Raw genomic sequence first — 15,988 nt, forward strand, 5'->3', positions numbered from 1 at the left:
AAAAAAACGCGATTGAAATATCAGCTATATTTCCAATTTTTCTCTCAAACTAAAAATTCACCGACAGTTTTTTCGTAGTAAACAGTTCAAGTTAATCATTTTACAATGTTTTCTGCCAAAAAATTACATTTCCTAAAAAAACAGCAAATTATAGCCAAAAATGCTCCGTGTGACACTTTTGCGTAGAATCAGAACGCATTCCGATGCTGGTTCTACGAAAAACTGTCACACGGTTACAATTTTTCTATCATTTTAAAAGCTTGCGTAGTTTATTTTTTTCCCAAAAACTCATGCTAAACCGTTATTTGAGAAATACATTCCTCTTTGTTTATAAAAATGTATAGTTGAGTATGGATCTTGTAAGTAGTGCCTACCGAAAAGTGTTTAGTGAAAATTTCTCTGAATAAAACACTCAAGTCTTCTCGCTCCTCCTCTGCCCTCTATTTTAGTGTTCTTTTCAGTGAATAACATTAAATTCAACAGTTTGAATTCATCTCAAGACAATTTTTCGATAAAATTTGCATTTTTTATAGAATTTTCTCTAGTGTGACATTCTTGCGTAGAACTATCAACATAGAGACAACCACCTTGATGAAAATTTCGTATAAGTTCAGAACAAAGTATACTTGTTTGTGTTTTTATTCGAAAGTTAACACTAAAAGAGACCGTTTCCAGCAAAAAAGTGAAAATGACCCAAAAGTCACATGGGACATTCTTGCTTAGAACGGCAGTAAGGGTCTGTTCGAATAAGTTTAAGTTAACGTTTCTTAGCGAAGATTGAAATTCCGTAACATACCGTGTTCCTGCAGCAGATACTGGTTGATTGAAAATGGGGGTGGGGGGGATTGGTTTCCTGCTAAAGATGCCGACATCTCCTCAGTTTGGACTCGTATTAAGTACTCTGTTAAGCGTTGCTTCCTTCCGAACTTCATTGAATGTGTCCTTCGGTCATCACAATTTGATTTAGTAGTGGACGCTGCTGCGATTTCCTTTTTTTCCATTTGCTGAAAACTCCAGTTGTCTCTTGTTCCCGGGTAGATTTCTTCCAATTTTTCGAAACATGACGAAGTTATCGGCAGAACTGTCGAAATATAGATACGCTTCAATAAGAAATTCTTGCCATTGGAATTCAATAAAAGAAAGAGCGGCGGACATGCAATTTTGGATACTGTATCGTTCCAAAGAAATCATATGATCCTGGGCCTAGTTGCTACAACAAAAATTATCAACCTATCGCTTGATGTTGACAAGGTTTAAGTATCATTTTGGGCTTAGCTGAAAATTCGGCAATTGAAACTTCTACCTAATCTTTTTTCAAAAAAAATTTGCAATTCACGGCCTTGTTTACTTACCGGGATTTTTCCTTTTTTCCCCCTTCCAAAATACGGCTTTCGGGTTCAATAGTTCACATCAACCTGAATATCAAACTATTTGCTATTAATTTCAGAAATATTACAATTAACGAAACACGAATTTGCTAAGCAAATAAAACAAAACATTTCCGTATACGAAAACAATTACACTAATAATTTTTTTCAGTCATTTTTTGAGTAAATTTTACGCTCATTTGTATTTAACGATTTATGGATAAAAAGTAAATAAATGTATTCATTTTCGATAAATGTACCTGATGTTTTTTTGTGTTTTTGTATTGAGATGAACAACGCAATGTTGAGTTAATCCATAGTTTTCTAAACTGTGAAATGGAATGCAGGCGTTTGCGAATGGGTCGGTATATTCCAATAAACTTCTGGACTATGAGATCTTTGAAACTGGCTTTGAATGTTTTTATCCATTCCATAATAAGCTTCACGAGTTCGTCTTTTTTCAAATGTTTTTTCATTGTACTGATTTTGAAAAAAAATCGAAATTCCTATTGAATTCAATTGGTATTTCGATATACATATCGAAATTAATTTGCAGTTCAATGATGAGAACATCAAACATATCTGTAATAAAACTGCTATGATGCTAATCTTCGTTTCGAATGATATCTGAATGATGTTTTTCAAAATAAACTAAAGGCCAACTAAGATTCTACTCCCTTTTTTGTTTCGATTAATTCTCACAAATTCTCAGAGACGCAGTAGGAAACCTGGACCTGTTGATCCTTCAATGAACAAGGCGGTGCAGAAGTTAACGTTTTTTTAACTTATTTTTTTGCTTTTATTTATGCACATTATCCCTTAAAGTTTATTGATTTGTGAGAATACCACCTGGCACCTCTGGTCACCAATGAATTACAATTTTAAACCTTATTTTGAGTTTGTAATCGGGAGCGTGTGACTGATTAATTTTCGAACACTGATGCATCGGTGACTGCACGCTCGTTTTTTTATAACCATTTCCGAGTTTTATTTAACCGTTTTATGGTTTTCTTCTGAAAACGTCAAAAATTGTTATTTTTCAACCAGAATGAATTGTTAAATTTCAAGCATATTCGAAGTTTGGGTGGAAAACCGAAAAAATGGTTAAAATTTCAATATACAAGCGAACATTTTCGTTCCGCCATTGTTTTTTTAGTGACTCAAATGATCGGGCTCCGTTTTTCTTCCTATAATTTCGCAACAAAGTTCCAAAGGTAAATTATTTTCTATTATAGCATTGTGTTCATCATAATTTTTACGATTCACATTTTAGTTTCATTTTATACAATCGTTGTTTGAACGCGGAACCATCGAGAGATATGCGGAGAATATCTATCATCAACAGCAGCGGAAAAATGTACCGAAAAGACCACCCGATAAGAACAAAAAAGATCCGGATTTGGAACTCAAGTTTGAAGAGATATTCAAAGCGTAAAAGGTGAGTTTATTTTCTATACTTTTAGTCATATGTAAGTAGGAAATTTTATTAATTAGGAAATGGGTTGAGAGGACTGATAGATATTATAACCTAAAAAATTAATGATTACTGAATTGTATCCGATTCAATTAAATTAGTAAATGCTTCTCCCCAGGGATATGAATCAGCTCCACCAAAAATCGATTTGAACACAGTGATGTTAGGTCCACAGAAAATTGGAAATCGATTTTGTGCTTCTTCCGAAACCCAAAAACACTACCGGAATTGCCCAGTTCTTATCGGAGGATCCACTAAAAACAGTACAACTTCCCGATCGGATGTTGGTGTACGAATGTTGGAGAGTCTGAAACACAGCTGGGGCCCAGAATAACTTTGTAAATGTACAATCGTATGTCCTCATTGCGTTTTCAGTTTTTACAGTAATTTTTTTTTCGTTTTTTTTCAGGTTACCCGTTTCGATATAATCCAAGCTATGGGTAAAAGCATCAGGTTATATTGGGTCTGGATACTCACAAGAACAAATTGGAATCAGCTTCAAGAACCGATGGACGTTCCTGTTGAAAGGCAAGTGGCTGTTTGCCACTCGTTTGGTCCCCCAGTTTCAGTACCATTTTAAGAATAATTTTCTAGTCAGATGTAAATTGTTAAATTAATAACAATTGTTATTCTAAATCAACTTATTCCAATTAAATAAATAACAATAAAAATCTATTTATCGTAATACGTTTCAAATTACTAAATTTATTAAGTAAATCCTTTTTTCTAATTCTGATAAGAAAGAATCACGTTCCCTTTCCCCAAAACGGTTGTTTTTTAACCATTATTCAGATTTGGTATTACGTTTGAAAAATAACCATTATTCAAGTTCTCTTTGAAATCCCATTTTATGAGTTTTCACTGAAAACTCATAAAACGACTTAACCCACAAAACTTCGATTATGGTTATTTTTCAAGCGTTAATGGTTTAACATGGCCCTGCGTGTGTGATCCAACTATGGTATCAAACCATGATAGTTTATTCCAAAATTGGTGTATTTTTTTGCAAAATGAAAGAATCTTTAAAGATGTTCAATTTTGCTATAGGATAAATTAACAGCAAATGATGCTATAACTTTGGTCTCAGGTTAGAATTTTTAATGTAAAAATTGGATACTTTAATGATGGCTTATTTTGCTATCAGTAAATTTTACACCAAATCTTGCTTAAACTTTGCTGTTGAAGCCTGAATTTGGTCTCAGCTTGCTGTCGGAAAAATATATATGAGACCTTAGTTATGCCATATTTTGCTCTAATGAAAAACTCGACACCAAAAACTGCTATCGGTTTGCTGTCGAAACCTTATTAAGGTCACATTTTACTATCAATTTGGGCATCAAAGTCTGCTCGGGATCCCCCAAAAAACAGTTCTTCGCTTTGAACTTACCCCCCAAACCTAAATCTGCCACGATGGAGGTAACAGAATCAGATGCGCTTACAACAAAAACCCCCCAAAAAAACAGTTCTCCGCTTGAAGGACAAGTTTGGCGTATTGGCAAGCTGTGATTTTTTCACAAACTCAAGTTGTCAATCTAGAACGTAGCGTAACGTTGGCGGGTGGCAGTTTTCAAGTTCGAGTATTTTCGATTTTCAGTGTATGTTTTTAAACAAACTCATTGAACGCCCTGCGCGTTCTTCGCCTACTTACTGTGAAAGTCGGAGAACTTTGTATTTCTAAAACCCTTGGTTACGATCGTAGTATCATAACTAAGTTAAAATTTCACGATCACATTTTGGAAGTGGCTTAAATGTTTATATACAAGTGGGAAGTGCATTTGTGCGAAACTCATGCCTTTGATTTCTCAAACGCTTCTAGCCAGCTCTAATTGAAAAACCACGTTTGAAAAGTCAGGTGAATATAGGTATCCCAGTAGGGTGCCTAATTTCAAAATAAGGTGAACTTAAAAGCCGATCTGCTCATTGTACATTTACCTTTCATAGAGGGTAGGTCCAAAAATTGACAAGGATGCTAATCTCGAAAAGCTCCAAACCTCTCAGGACTGAATTCTTCTGAACTTGTAAGTATATCCAAATAATACATGAACAAATTCAGCCGGGCCTAATTAATCACGTCCGAAAACTTTCATTATTTTAATTTTTTTTTAATTTTTTCACGCTATATCTTCTTATAATTGACTTTAAAGCCACTCAACACCGTATTTATATAAAGATTGACATTTACAGTTAAATATTGTAAGTATCAGTTTTTCTGTGATCAGTGATCCATTTTCAAACATATATTTTTTGCAATTTTTCTTCATTTTTCAATACCTTAACCCATTGTGACCAGACCAAAAACCAAGAACCAGATATCTCGTTTTTCGCTTGTCATGAATGTGTTACATACAGAAGCATAACTAAAATGTTAAAATTTGATCATGAAACTATATTCTAATAAATTAAACATATCCCTTTCGATAACTTATAGATACTAAATTTGAAAATTAGATCCGGTAGATTCTGACATATAGAATGCCGAATATCGATGTTTTGTGCTTTGATTTCTTCGCGTTGCTTCATGTGTTAAGAATGGGAGAGTTTTAAAATTTGTGCTTTTCTTTGACAAAGTGTCTTCTCTCTGTTACAAATTAAGTTGATTTTTTTCCAACTTTTGTCCGCGTCCGCGTCCCATATTGCAACATAGTGCCATATTTTGTTGTTTTTATGTGTTTTCTCTGCTACTTTTAACATGAGGTTTGACAGCTCTGTGCGGTAGTGGCTACACCTATCGGAAAATTAGATTTTTCCAGTGATCCATTAATGCCGTATTTGTTTTTACCCTGGTGGTCCACTAGTTGTGCACTGAGTAAGTGCTGTCAAAGCGTTATGATGATGACATCAGTTAATGCACAACTGGTTGGCCACCAGATGAAAACAAATTCGGCTTTATTTAGATACAACCCTGCTCTTTCCAATAGCTGCTTTTTGATGTGTGTTGTTGTTTACAGTTTAATTTTCGACGTGTTTCGATCACCGTTTGATTATATTTTAGGATTTTTTTTGATATTGTTCGGTGAAATAAATGACTAGGCGCTTTGTTCTTTTACGTTTCGATTTACTTTTACTTTTAAATCATCTTCAGATCTACAATAAAATATTTTAAAATAATTAAACTAATTATAACATTAATTACAATACTGCTCGTACACTAATTTCTATTCCCCTATCTATCCGTATGGGGCCACAGAAATAGACTGATCTCGATCAGCTGTTGGCGCAGTGTTTCTTGGTGGTGGTTTTGTTGGTTTGCGTTTCACCCAGCATTCTCGAAGTTTCTGTAGCAATCCGTCGTACACACATGAAATCTGAGTCGCGCTGTAGGTAGGAAACTTCTCCAAGAACGGGCGGTAAACCTACAGCGCGACTCGGAGGAGATTTCATGTGTGTACGACGGACTGCTACAGAAACTTCGAGAATGCTGGGTGAAACGCAAACCAACAAAACCACCACCAAGAAACACTGCGCCAACAGCTGATCGAGATCAGTCTATTTCTGTGGCCCCATGCGGATAGATAGGGGAATAGAAATTAGTGTACGAGCAGTATTGTAATTAATTTTATAATTAGTTTAATTATTTTTAAATATTTTATTGTAGATCTGAAGATGATTGAAAAGTAAAAGTAAATCGAAACGTAAAAGAACAAAGCGCCTAGTCATTTATTTCACCGAACAATATAAAAAAAATCCTAAAATGTTTACAGTTTAACTTTAAGCTTTGAAGATCGTGAGCTGCAGTTTTCGTATTTTTTTGTGAAAATGAAAAGCATGTTCCCAGAAGAGCGCTAAAAATGTCGTGCACAAATGGTGTACTTCCCTCAACATTCCGCTGAGTCAATTTATTTATTTATTTATTTATTTACTTATTTATTTATTTATATAAAACAAAATCATCTGACATGGGTGTCTTAATGATCATCTTAATGTTAGTTGTACAAAGCACGATAGTTTCACTCAACTTCGTAGTTGAACACTTAATTCCGATTCAATACGGCGTCGAAAGGCTAAAGTGGATACATGAAAGTCAAAGATAGTATAATAACTAAGGAAGCATATTTTTGCTGAACGAAGAGGGTCGTTGCTTCCATAACGCGTACTTCTCGGTTCCAGAGATAACCAGTTTCTATTTCGTAGAGTTCGTTCTGGCGCATAAATATTACAGCGAGAAAGTAGCCAGAAGCAATCAATTTCGTTCCGAAGAATTTTCGCCACGAACAGCGATTGACCGATGGAACGACGATCCGACAGCGTATGAAGTCCAAGCAGGGCACAACGTTGTGCGTATGGCAGTAAATTCAAAGGATTCTCCCAAGGTAGCTCTCGAAGAGCGTAACGTACGAACCGACGTTGAATTGCTTCAAAACGTGCTGTCCATGCAGCTTCAAAAGGCCACCATACAAGATTCGCGGATTCCACTATTGATCGCACCAGACAGCAACACAGAGCTCGCAAGCAGACCGGATCTGTGAATTCTTTGCTCAGACGTATGATAAATCCCAGCATACGGTTAGCCTTCTCGAGTACCTTAGAGTAATGCCGCTTAAAAGTCATTTGACTGTCCAACAAAACGCCAAGATCCTTAATCTCCTCAACACGATGCAACTGCTCGCCCATAACATTGTAATCATACACAAAGGGATTTTTCCTGCGCCCAAATGTGATAATACAGCATTTCGCAACACTCAAAACAAGTGTAAATTGTTAGCCGTGTGCGTTATTGAAAGTTTGACTACAAAACGCTTCCTGGTGACCAGTATTACACTGTTCGGGATGGTCAAAGTATTGACGAGACGGAGACATCATTTTTTACCGAAAAATTCGATATAACGGCAATGGATTGGCAACCCATATGTGGGTGTGGCATTACTAACACAATCACCCTGGGACTGTTTTGACTGGATTTGGCATCAGTTCACTGTCGTAACCGATCGAGTAATTTATATTTTATACTACGACACGACTCACTTCCAATTTTTGGTTCAATACATTTTGAGAGGCACCTTACGATCGCTTGTTCATCTTTTTGCAAACTGATTATCCAGTACAATTTTTCTATCATCTTCTCATTTTCCAAACTCTCACTCATCTATCTGTTTCTCGCTCTCCCATAAATAGAATGTATAAATACTCCTCTGCACTGATAGAAATTATCAGATACTTTTCACAGTTTATGCTACACATTTATTTATTTCAAGATCAGATTTATTTGTCTATGACTCATTTCACAGATTGCAATTAGCTACTTTATTCCGTACACTTGACTTTATTTCGATTAATTATACCTATATTCACTACATTCACTTCTCAAAAGACACGATGGCTTATTGATCCAACGAAGTCCAGTAAAGCTTGGCAATCCAACAAAGTTCGGATCGTACCGAAGGCGATAAATCCGCCAAATTGTCCTCAGTCGAGACCGATTAAGACTTTTTGAACCCTTACCAAATCGTATTTGAGAAAACATGCGAAACCTGCAGATCCTATCGACCGTTTCTTAAAAAACTGAAAAAGTGAAATTTCTATATTTTATAAATGTTTAAGAATTTTTGAGCATAAATAAGTTGACAGATTTTTCTTTTCAAACAAAACATTGACTAAAAATCAATTCATCTGTCTTAAAATCTCTCGTATTTATCGAATTATTACCTATGGATGTCAGAAATATTATCCGCCCAACAGTTTTCAAGTTCCATAAATGTGTTATGGATGTTTAAATTAATTCGGCTTATTATCTCTCAAACTCACACAAATTCCAACCAGGCAAATAAAATTAATTGTGAAACGAGTTTGCTGCTGTCATTCCTCGTTTTTTTTCGCGGGTTCGTTCTATCTTGCAGATTCCGCGAAATCGGGCAAGAAAAATGGCCCTGATTTGGGTTGACATTAATTTGAGCGAACGAAATCGGGTCCCGGATTCGATCTGGTTCTGATCTGGCCAGGACTTTACGACCGCGCGCTGTCTGATAAACCGGACGGAATAAGACCAGAGCAAGCAATATTAATGCCAAAGTAATGAGATTATTTCGCGGTCGCTGTTTATGATTTGATTTGGGTTGCGCGGGGTGAGTGTAATGTAGGAGAAGAAACATCATTGAACGAGCGGCGGCAACTAACGTGCTAAAACTTTGGGTCGGCCATGGGAATTTTCATGCAAATTCCGGGAGGTTGCTGGACTACGGTTATAAAATCAAGTTAGTCTACTAGAGGCGTTGCTTCAGTTAAAATTCCCCACTGACTGCCATTGGGCAGGAGAAAGACCGCTCACTCGGGGATGATGGATGCTGATGGCAGTCACAATCTAACGACATACATAAAGCTCTCATTCTCAGGGACTGACATTGAGACGAGGCGATGAATGAGGCAGGGAGTGCCTGTACTTCCGGCAAACACGTGTCACGATGTTCAACCTCTGTGTCTGCCTGTCTGGTCTTGTTCTGGGGTCATCATTCATCAGCTGCCCAACTCTATTTAGGTAGGTGGAACATACTCGGGATCGGGACGGGACTAATTCATGCAAAAACTACATTCTAGATACGCCTGGGGGTGCTAGAATGCAGCAGAAGAACTTAGTGTGAGCTCTTTACTAATCGGATCACAATTGGGTAATTGTGAGGAATCGCTGCTCGTGTGGCCATCGACAAAAGGCGCGCATTGAGCTCAATAACCTAAAATTTGACTAGCTCTCTGTGGGTGCACATTGAGAGAATATGAATGCTAGGAAAACGAACAATTAACTTTATTGCATCCATTATATACTGTCCTGGATACGAAACTACATACAGTTTTACAATCACTTTGAAAAAAAATATTTACAACAATTTATTCTAATTTGATAGAAATAATTATCATTCGTCGAATTAACCCTCATCCGCATTCGAGTGTCATTTTGACACTATTGCAAGTTTGAAGGCTTGTCACTTTTTTCAGAAGCTTCAAAATAAATAAAATTCTTCGGGTACCCTAAATGAATTCAAAAGTTCTTTAATATTACATCTTTACTTTATTTATGGATGAACCCTGGAAGCCTGGACAAAAAAACTCGCTTTTCCGACTTAGTGTGTCATTTTGACACTCCAAAAGTAAAATCTATTTAAGTCGTTTGAATTATTATGAATTTCATACAAAACTTATATCAATAGAAACCTTGTAATGTCAGTAAAATATGTTTAAAACATTATATATAGCTAAAGCTTCTAGTTTTCTCGTTATTCAGCATGAAAGAAAAAAAAAACCCGAAAAAACATGCCTCAGGAAAAGTGCTGTACTTCATATATTACACGTCCAAAAAAATATTTGCCTTATGCATATGAAAGCTGAAGTTAATGTCTACATCATGAAACCAAGAAACATGTTTAAAATTTTTTTAATGAAATGGTCACAAGAAGTTCAAAAAAAGTGGTCTGAAAACCCTACTTTTCATTAGATTGCTAGTAAAAACTGTTTGAGCGGTGGAAGAGCTTTTGTAAAAATATTATTACAAATTTTATTCTAATTCTGACATTTTGTTGTCTTTAGATTTTTGATGCAACAAAAATTGAATTTACTGCAATTTTGCAAAGTTGACTACTTTGCGTGATTTTTTCACAGGTTGAAATTTCATCTGTTTTTGTGGTCCACCGTCAGGTTGTACCCGGATTTTCAGTGTTTTAGTTTGGACCAATCAAAAGTATATCAATCGAAAACGTTCCCTGAAGAAGGTAGTAAGTTGCTATCGTAATACTGGTGTATGAACTTTTCATTTACCGTGGTTGAATTAAAAGGAATCTTTCAATTGCTTTGATTCAGTTGAATCATTCAACCAAGTAGGCTCACAAAACAACAGAACAAAATCTTAAAAAGCCAAAGCCAAACTTAAACGTTTACCATCAACCAAAGTTGTTCGTAGAAAGTACAATTAATATTGTTTTAAACACCGCTTGATTTTGTTCAGTTTTTCTTACATGACTTCTATTTACACGGCCTCTTGCCATGTACATCGATATTTTCCAGGGTTCGAGAGAAAATATTTCAAGTCGTGCATGTAATTTTTTCGATTCGATTTTTGGATTCGATACTGCGTAAAAAGCTTTTGTGTGATTCGTATAAAAGTTAGCTATTTAGTTTGATAATTTGCTTAGAAATTTGAAAACTTAAGAAAACTTTCATCTTTATATATATTGGATGATTGAGTCAAAACAGGTTGTGAATAATTCACTGAAAAACAAATTATATAATTTACAAAATCTTAAATATGAGTGATCAATATTTTCAAAAGTGTAATTCAGAAAAGATGTAATTTTCTCAATTTTAGTGTTATTTTAGTCTTTTTACAAAAAAGAATAAAAGTAAATTATTTTGGTTTAATATTACATCCCGTAATGCAAAGTTCAAACGATCGATGATATTTATATCATAAATAGTGTAAAAATATATTTGATGAATTAGATACTACAAGTTAGATCTAACATTACATCGAAACCATGGGAAACATAACAGATGCAATGTTTGTTCACGGAATAAGTTTATTTGCTTTGATTCGAGATGGTATTTCTTGTACGATTAGCCAAAAATGTTGTGTAATAAGAAATCACCGGATTCAATATATCCAGCCTAGCCTTGCTCTAGTAGGGACCGTTTTTTGTTGAGTATAATTTTGTAAATATATGCCACATTAAAATTAGATCACAAATTTATTTCATTTATCAGAGTCGTAACATCGAAAACCTGAGTATTTTATTAATATTCAATAGTATTAACGATGAAAGGACTTGAAATTTACATACCTGTGTATTATTACACGGCAACTTTCTTCGTCGGTTTTTGTACATCGATTTCGATCTAAATTCACACGCCCCTAAAGTTAAATCTTTGAAAAAAATTCACCGCGATAGAATTTTAAATCAAAATCGATGTTCTGTTTTCGAGCATCGTTTTCAATCTAAAATAACACGATTTTTTCTTGCTGTGTAAAAGGCAATTTAACTAAGATTCCGGCGTAAAAATTCATCTCTTTTATTATAAAATCAAAAATTATTTGGAAGCAGCCACTAAAATATTTTCCTCTACATTGGTTGAACGTGCTGCAAGAACACTCAACTGAATCATAATAATCTGTAATACGAAGAGCTTTAGAGTTACTCAATATTTTTTTTTATTTATTTATTTTGAGAAAAAGACTCATTTGGAAATTTTTCTATTCATCACAGAATTCCAATTGAGACTAAAGATTATTTTTATTTAGATTTGGTCAGTTAACTTAGTAAAAGTTTTCTAAAAAAAAAAGCGGGACATTTTGAGGAAAAAGCGGGACAGCGGGACATTCAACAAAAAAGCGGGACATATCCCGTTTTTGTGGGACGGATGGCAACCCTACATTAACAACATAAGGCAAATATTTTTTTTTGGACGTGTAATATATGAACTACAGCAGTTTTCCTGAGGCATGTTTACCTAACGACCAAAAAAGGTCTTCCTTTTGAAAAAATCAGGACATTTTTCGATTTTCGGACTTGAGCGGTTTGCAATCTGGCAACGCTGCATGTGTGTGAGAAGCAGTGCTGCAAATTTTCTGAATGCACGAATGATATTGACTGTGATTTTCTATCAGTGTAAAAAGCTTGAACTGAAATGAATGGAATAGAAAAGTCAACAACTATAAAAGCTTCTGATCGGCTCGGTCATCTTCGTGCTTACGGCAAGCTTTGCGAGTATGTCTATCAGTCAGTAGAAAGATCACTCGTAAACCCGAACTAACTTGTTTCACTCGCACTGCTACGAAAGCGTCTTTCGCTTAGGCGTTTCTGTCACTCACTGTATTCGATCAGTGAATAAGGGATGAATCATCCGCGAGGATGAAAATCCCGAAAAAAAAAGATCAGTGAATGCAGCCTTAGCATTCAATCAGTGTCAGCTTAAGTTACTGATAATTTCAGTAGGCATTTGTTTTTTTTCCATTTTCGAAAATTGTGAAATGGGATTCGAAAAGAAAACACGATTTGAAAATTGCCAAGACTATACGATTATTCAGAGCGGACGGGAAGAGAGATGAATATAAATTTCTTGATGACGACATGGCGAATATCTGACAAATATAACAAAAGTTTGACAATTGTGACAAAATGAAATAAATATGGTAAAAACATGACAAAATTATAACAACATTTAGTATGACCAAAATCTGACAGTTATCACAAAATTTGACAATAAAATGACAGCAATCTAACAAATATGACAAAATTATGGCCTAAATATGAAAAAAAATGAACTATAATATGACAAAAAATAACAAAAACATGACAAAAATCTGACAGATGCGATAAAAATTTGACAAATGTGATAAAAATATGACAAAAAATATGAAAAATATTACAAAAATATAGCAAAATTTTGACAATACAATATCGAAAAATGACAAAAAAATTACAAAATTATGACAAAAATTTAACAAATATGACAAAAATATGTCAAAATTAAGACAGAAATATGACATTGATTTAACAATTAAATTACAAAAATTCGATAAATCTTAGTTAAAAATATGACTAATGTGTTAAAAATAAGACAAAATTATGACATAAATCTGATAAATATTACACAATTATTACAAAAAATTAACAATAAAATGAAAAAAAAACATGGCAAACTTATGACAAATTAAATAAAAAAAATACAACAATCTGAAAGCTAAGACATTCGTCATATTTTTATCACTTTATCATAATTTTACCTAGTTTGAGGACATTTTTGTCCCTTCAATTTAAATTTTTTAAATATTTTAATCATAAATTGGTCATATTTGCCTTATTTATGTCATAAATTCGTTTTATTTTTATCACAATTTTATGTCATGATATTGTCATTTTACCATTTTACTTTTATATATTCGTCATATTTTTACCACGCTTGTCTTATTTTTGAATTTTTTTTGCCAATATTTCGTCATATTTTTGTTATAGTTGTCACATTTTTGTCAGTTGTTATATTTTTGCCAAATTTTGTCGTTTTTTGTAAAAAAATTGTCTTTTTTTTATCACATTTGACATATTTTCGACAGAGATGCGTTGATTTTTTTTATTATATAGTAAAATTTAAGTCATATTTGTCACATTTTTGTATTTTTTTGTCATAATTTTGTCATACTTTTACCACATTTGTCATTATTTGTAATTTTATTGCCGAATAATTGTCATATTTGTGTAACAATTTTGTCACATTTTTGTCGTAGTTTTGTCATAGTTTTGTCCCCCACATTCGTCCCACACGCTCCCTCGCCAGCGTTCTTCTCGCCAACTCGAACACTTATTTCTCAACCTTCCCAACTCTACAATAGAAATCTCAGCAGTATTTATTCAATTTCCGCAAGGCTAGCGCGTCGAAAGCTTTGTCACCATTCAACTAAACTTAATGATAATACAATTGAGCTTTATTCATTTTCAGCAATGTTTGCTTGATACTGAAAATGAAGATTGAATAATCTCATGAACCTGCAAAGAGCCTGAATGTATACTGAGCACCGATGTTGCCAATTCGTCAATGAGTATACAGAGTGCTTTCGGGATTTAGCTTTCATATTTTTGTGAAATCTCACAGGGTGAATTGTTGCACCTCACTAGAATGAAGTTTAAATGTGCTTTCCAATGAATATACTTTTTATTGGTCCAAACAAAGTAAAAGCACTGAAAACCCGGATACAACCTAACGGTAGACCACAAAAACAAATGAAATTTCAATTTGTAAAAAATCGCGCAAAGTAGTCAACTTTGAAAAATTCCAGTAAGTTCAATTTTGGTTGCATCAAAAATCTAAAGACAACAAAATGTCAGAATTTGAATAAAACTTGTAATGATATTTTTTCAAAAGCTCTACCACCGCTCAAACAGTTTTTACTAACAATCTAATGAAAAGTAGGTTTTTCAGACCACTTTTTTGGAACTTCTTGTGACCATTTCATTAAAAAAAAATTAAAACATGTTTCTTGGCTTCATGTTGTAGACATTAACTTCAGCTTTCATATGCATAAAGCAAATATTTTTTGGACGTGTAATGTATGAACATGTGTAATATATGTGTAATATATAAGCACTTTTCCTGAGGCATGTATTTTCGGATTTTTTTTTCTTTCATTCTGAATAACGAGAAAACTATAAGATTTCGTCCATAAATAAAGTAAAGATGCAATATTAAAGAACTTTTGAATTCATTTAGGGTCCCCGAAGAAATTTTTCTATTTTGAAGCTTCTGAAAAAAGTTACAAGCATTCAAACTTGCAATAGTGTCAAAATGACACTCGAATGCGGATGAGGGTTAAGCCAGCAAAACATATGAAATTTCGTTAGTCACGTTACTCGAGTCACAGAATAAGCCCCGCTATTTCTTGATTCTGCGAGTTTTTATTAATACAAACTTTAAAATAGTTTATATGAACGAACTTGTTATAAAAGATTAAATTTTCGTGAAATCAAATGAAAAATAGACAAAAAAAAAGCTGTCTAAATTCTACGAAAAACCTTGTGAATGTGTCCATTTTTAAACCTCCTCATCTTTTTTTTCCAAACTGTAAATATTGAATATCCTGTTTTCCTCTTTCAACTTGAACTAGCAGTTTGCAGTTCATCTTGTTGGAAACCTGAATTCCACAATATTTGCCTGCGTTCTCCTCAAAGTAAGGCGAAGTTAAGTTTGGGTGACCAGAGTCGAGTTGCTATTTCAGGATGCTCACAACAACAATCTTGATTTTTTATAAAGGGATTCACGACGACTAGTTCCGCGATGCGATGGGACCGATCATCTGAAAATAATCTTTGAACCTTACCGGATAGAAACCAACAAGGCTGTTACGATTTCGCACCTAATTGACATGGATTCCGTCCTGGGATCGACTGAACTTAGCGCTTTCAGACAAGAGACAAGACAAGGCCACGCGTTGGATCACAAAGTGCAGTGCTTTTTTACTGGTACACCCAAAATTCAGCCTTTACTCCAATCATGAGTTCTCAATTTTTCAAGGCCATTAGCATAAGTTGTTAACGCCAAAGTTTCTCCAATTCCCTTTCCCATCACAAGACAATACTGGCAAACCCCTGGCGAAACGCCAGACACAGTGCGTTTTTTAGGATGAGTCGTGCAGAAAAACTATGACAATTAACTCTCTTTCTCCATTTGCTCGAGTGGT

At 34.4% G+C, this 15,988-nt stretch overlaps 1 long non-coding RNA gene across 1 annotated transcript; it reads left to right on the forward strand.

The window, feature by feature from the left end:
- Window positions 1–2,488: 2,488 nt before the first annotated feature.
- LOC129754275 (uncharacterized) lies at window positions 2,489–3,317 on the forward strand. Its single transcript, XR_008738994.1, has 4 exons — window positions 2,489–2,581; window positions 2,641–2,805; window positions 2,960–3,179; window positions 3,251–3,317. It is a non-coding gene; the product is annotated as an uncharacterized LOC129754275 (long non-coding RNA).
- Window positions 3,318–15,988: the final 12,671 nt, after the last annotated feature.

Source organism: Uranotaenia lowii, chromosome 3 (genome assembly GCF_029784155.1).
Source record: "Uranotaenia lowii strain MFRU-FL chromosome 3, ASM2978415v1, whole genome shotgun sequence".
Taxonomy (NCBI): domain Eukaryota; kingdom Metazoa; phylum Arthropoda; class Insecta; order Diptera; family Culicidae; genus Uranotaenia; species Uranotaenia lowii.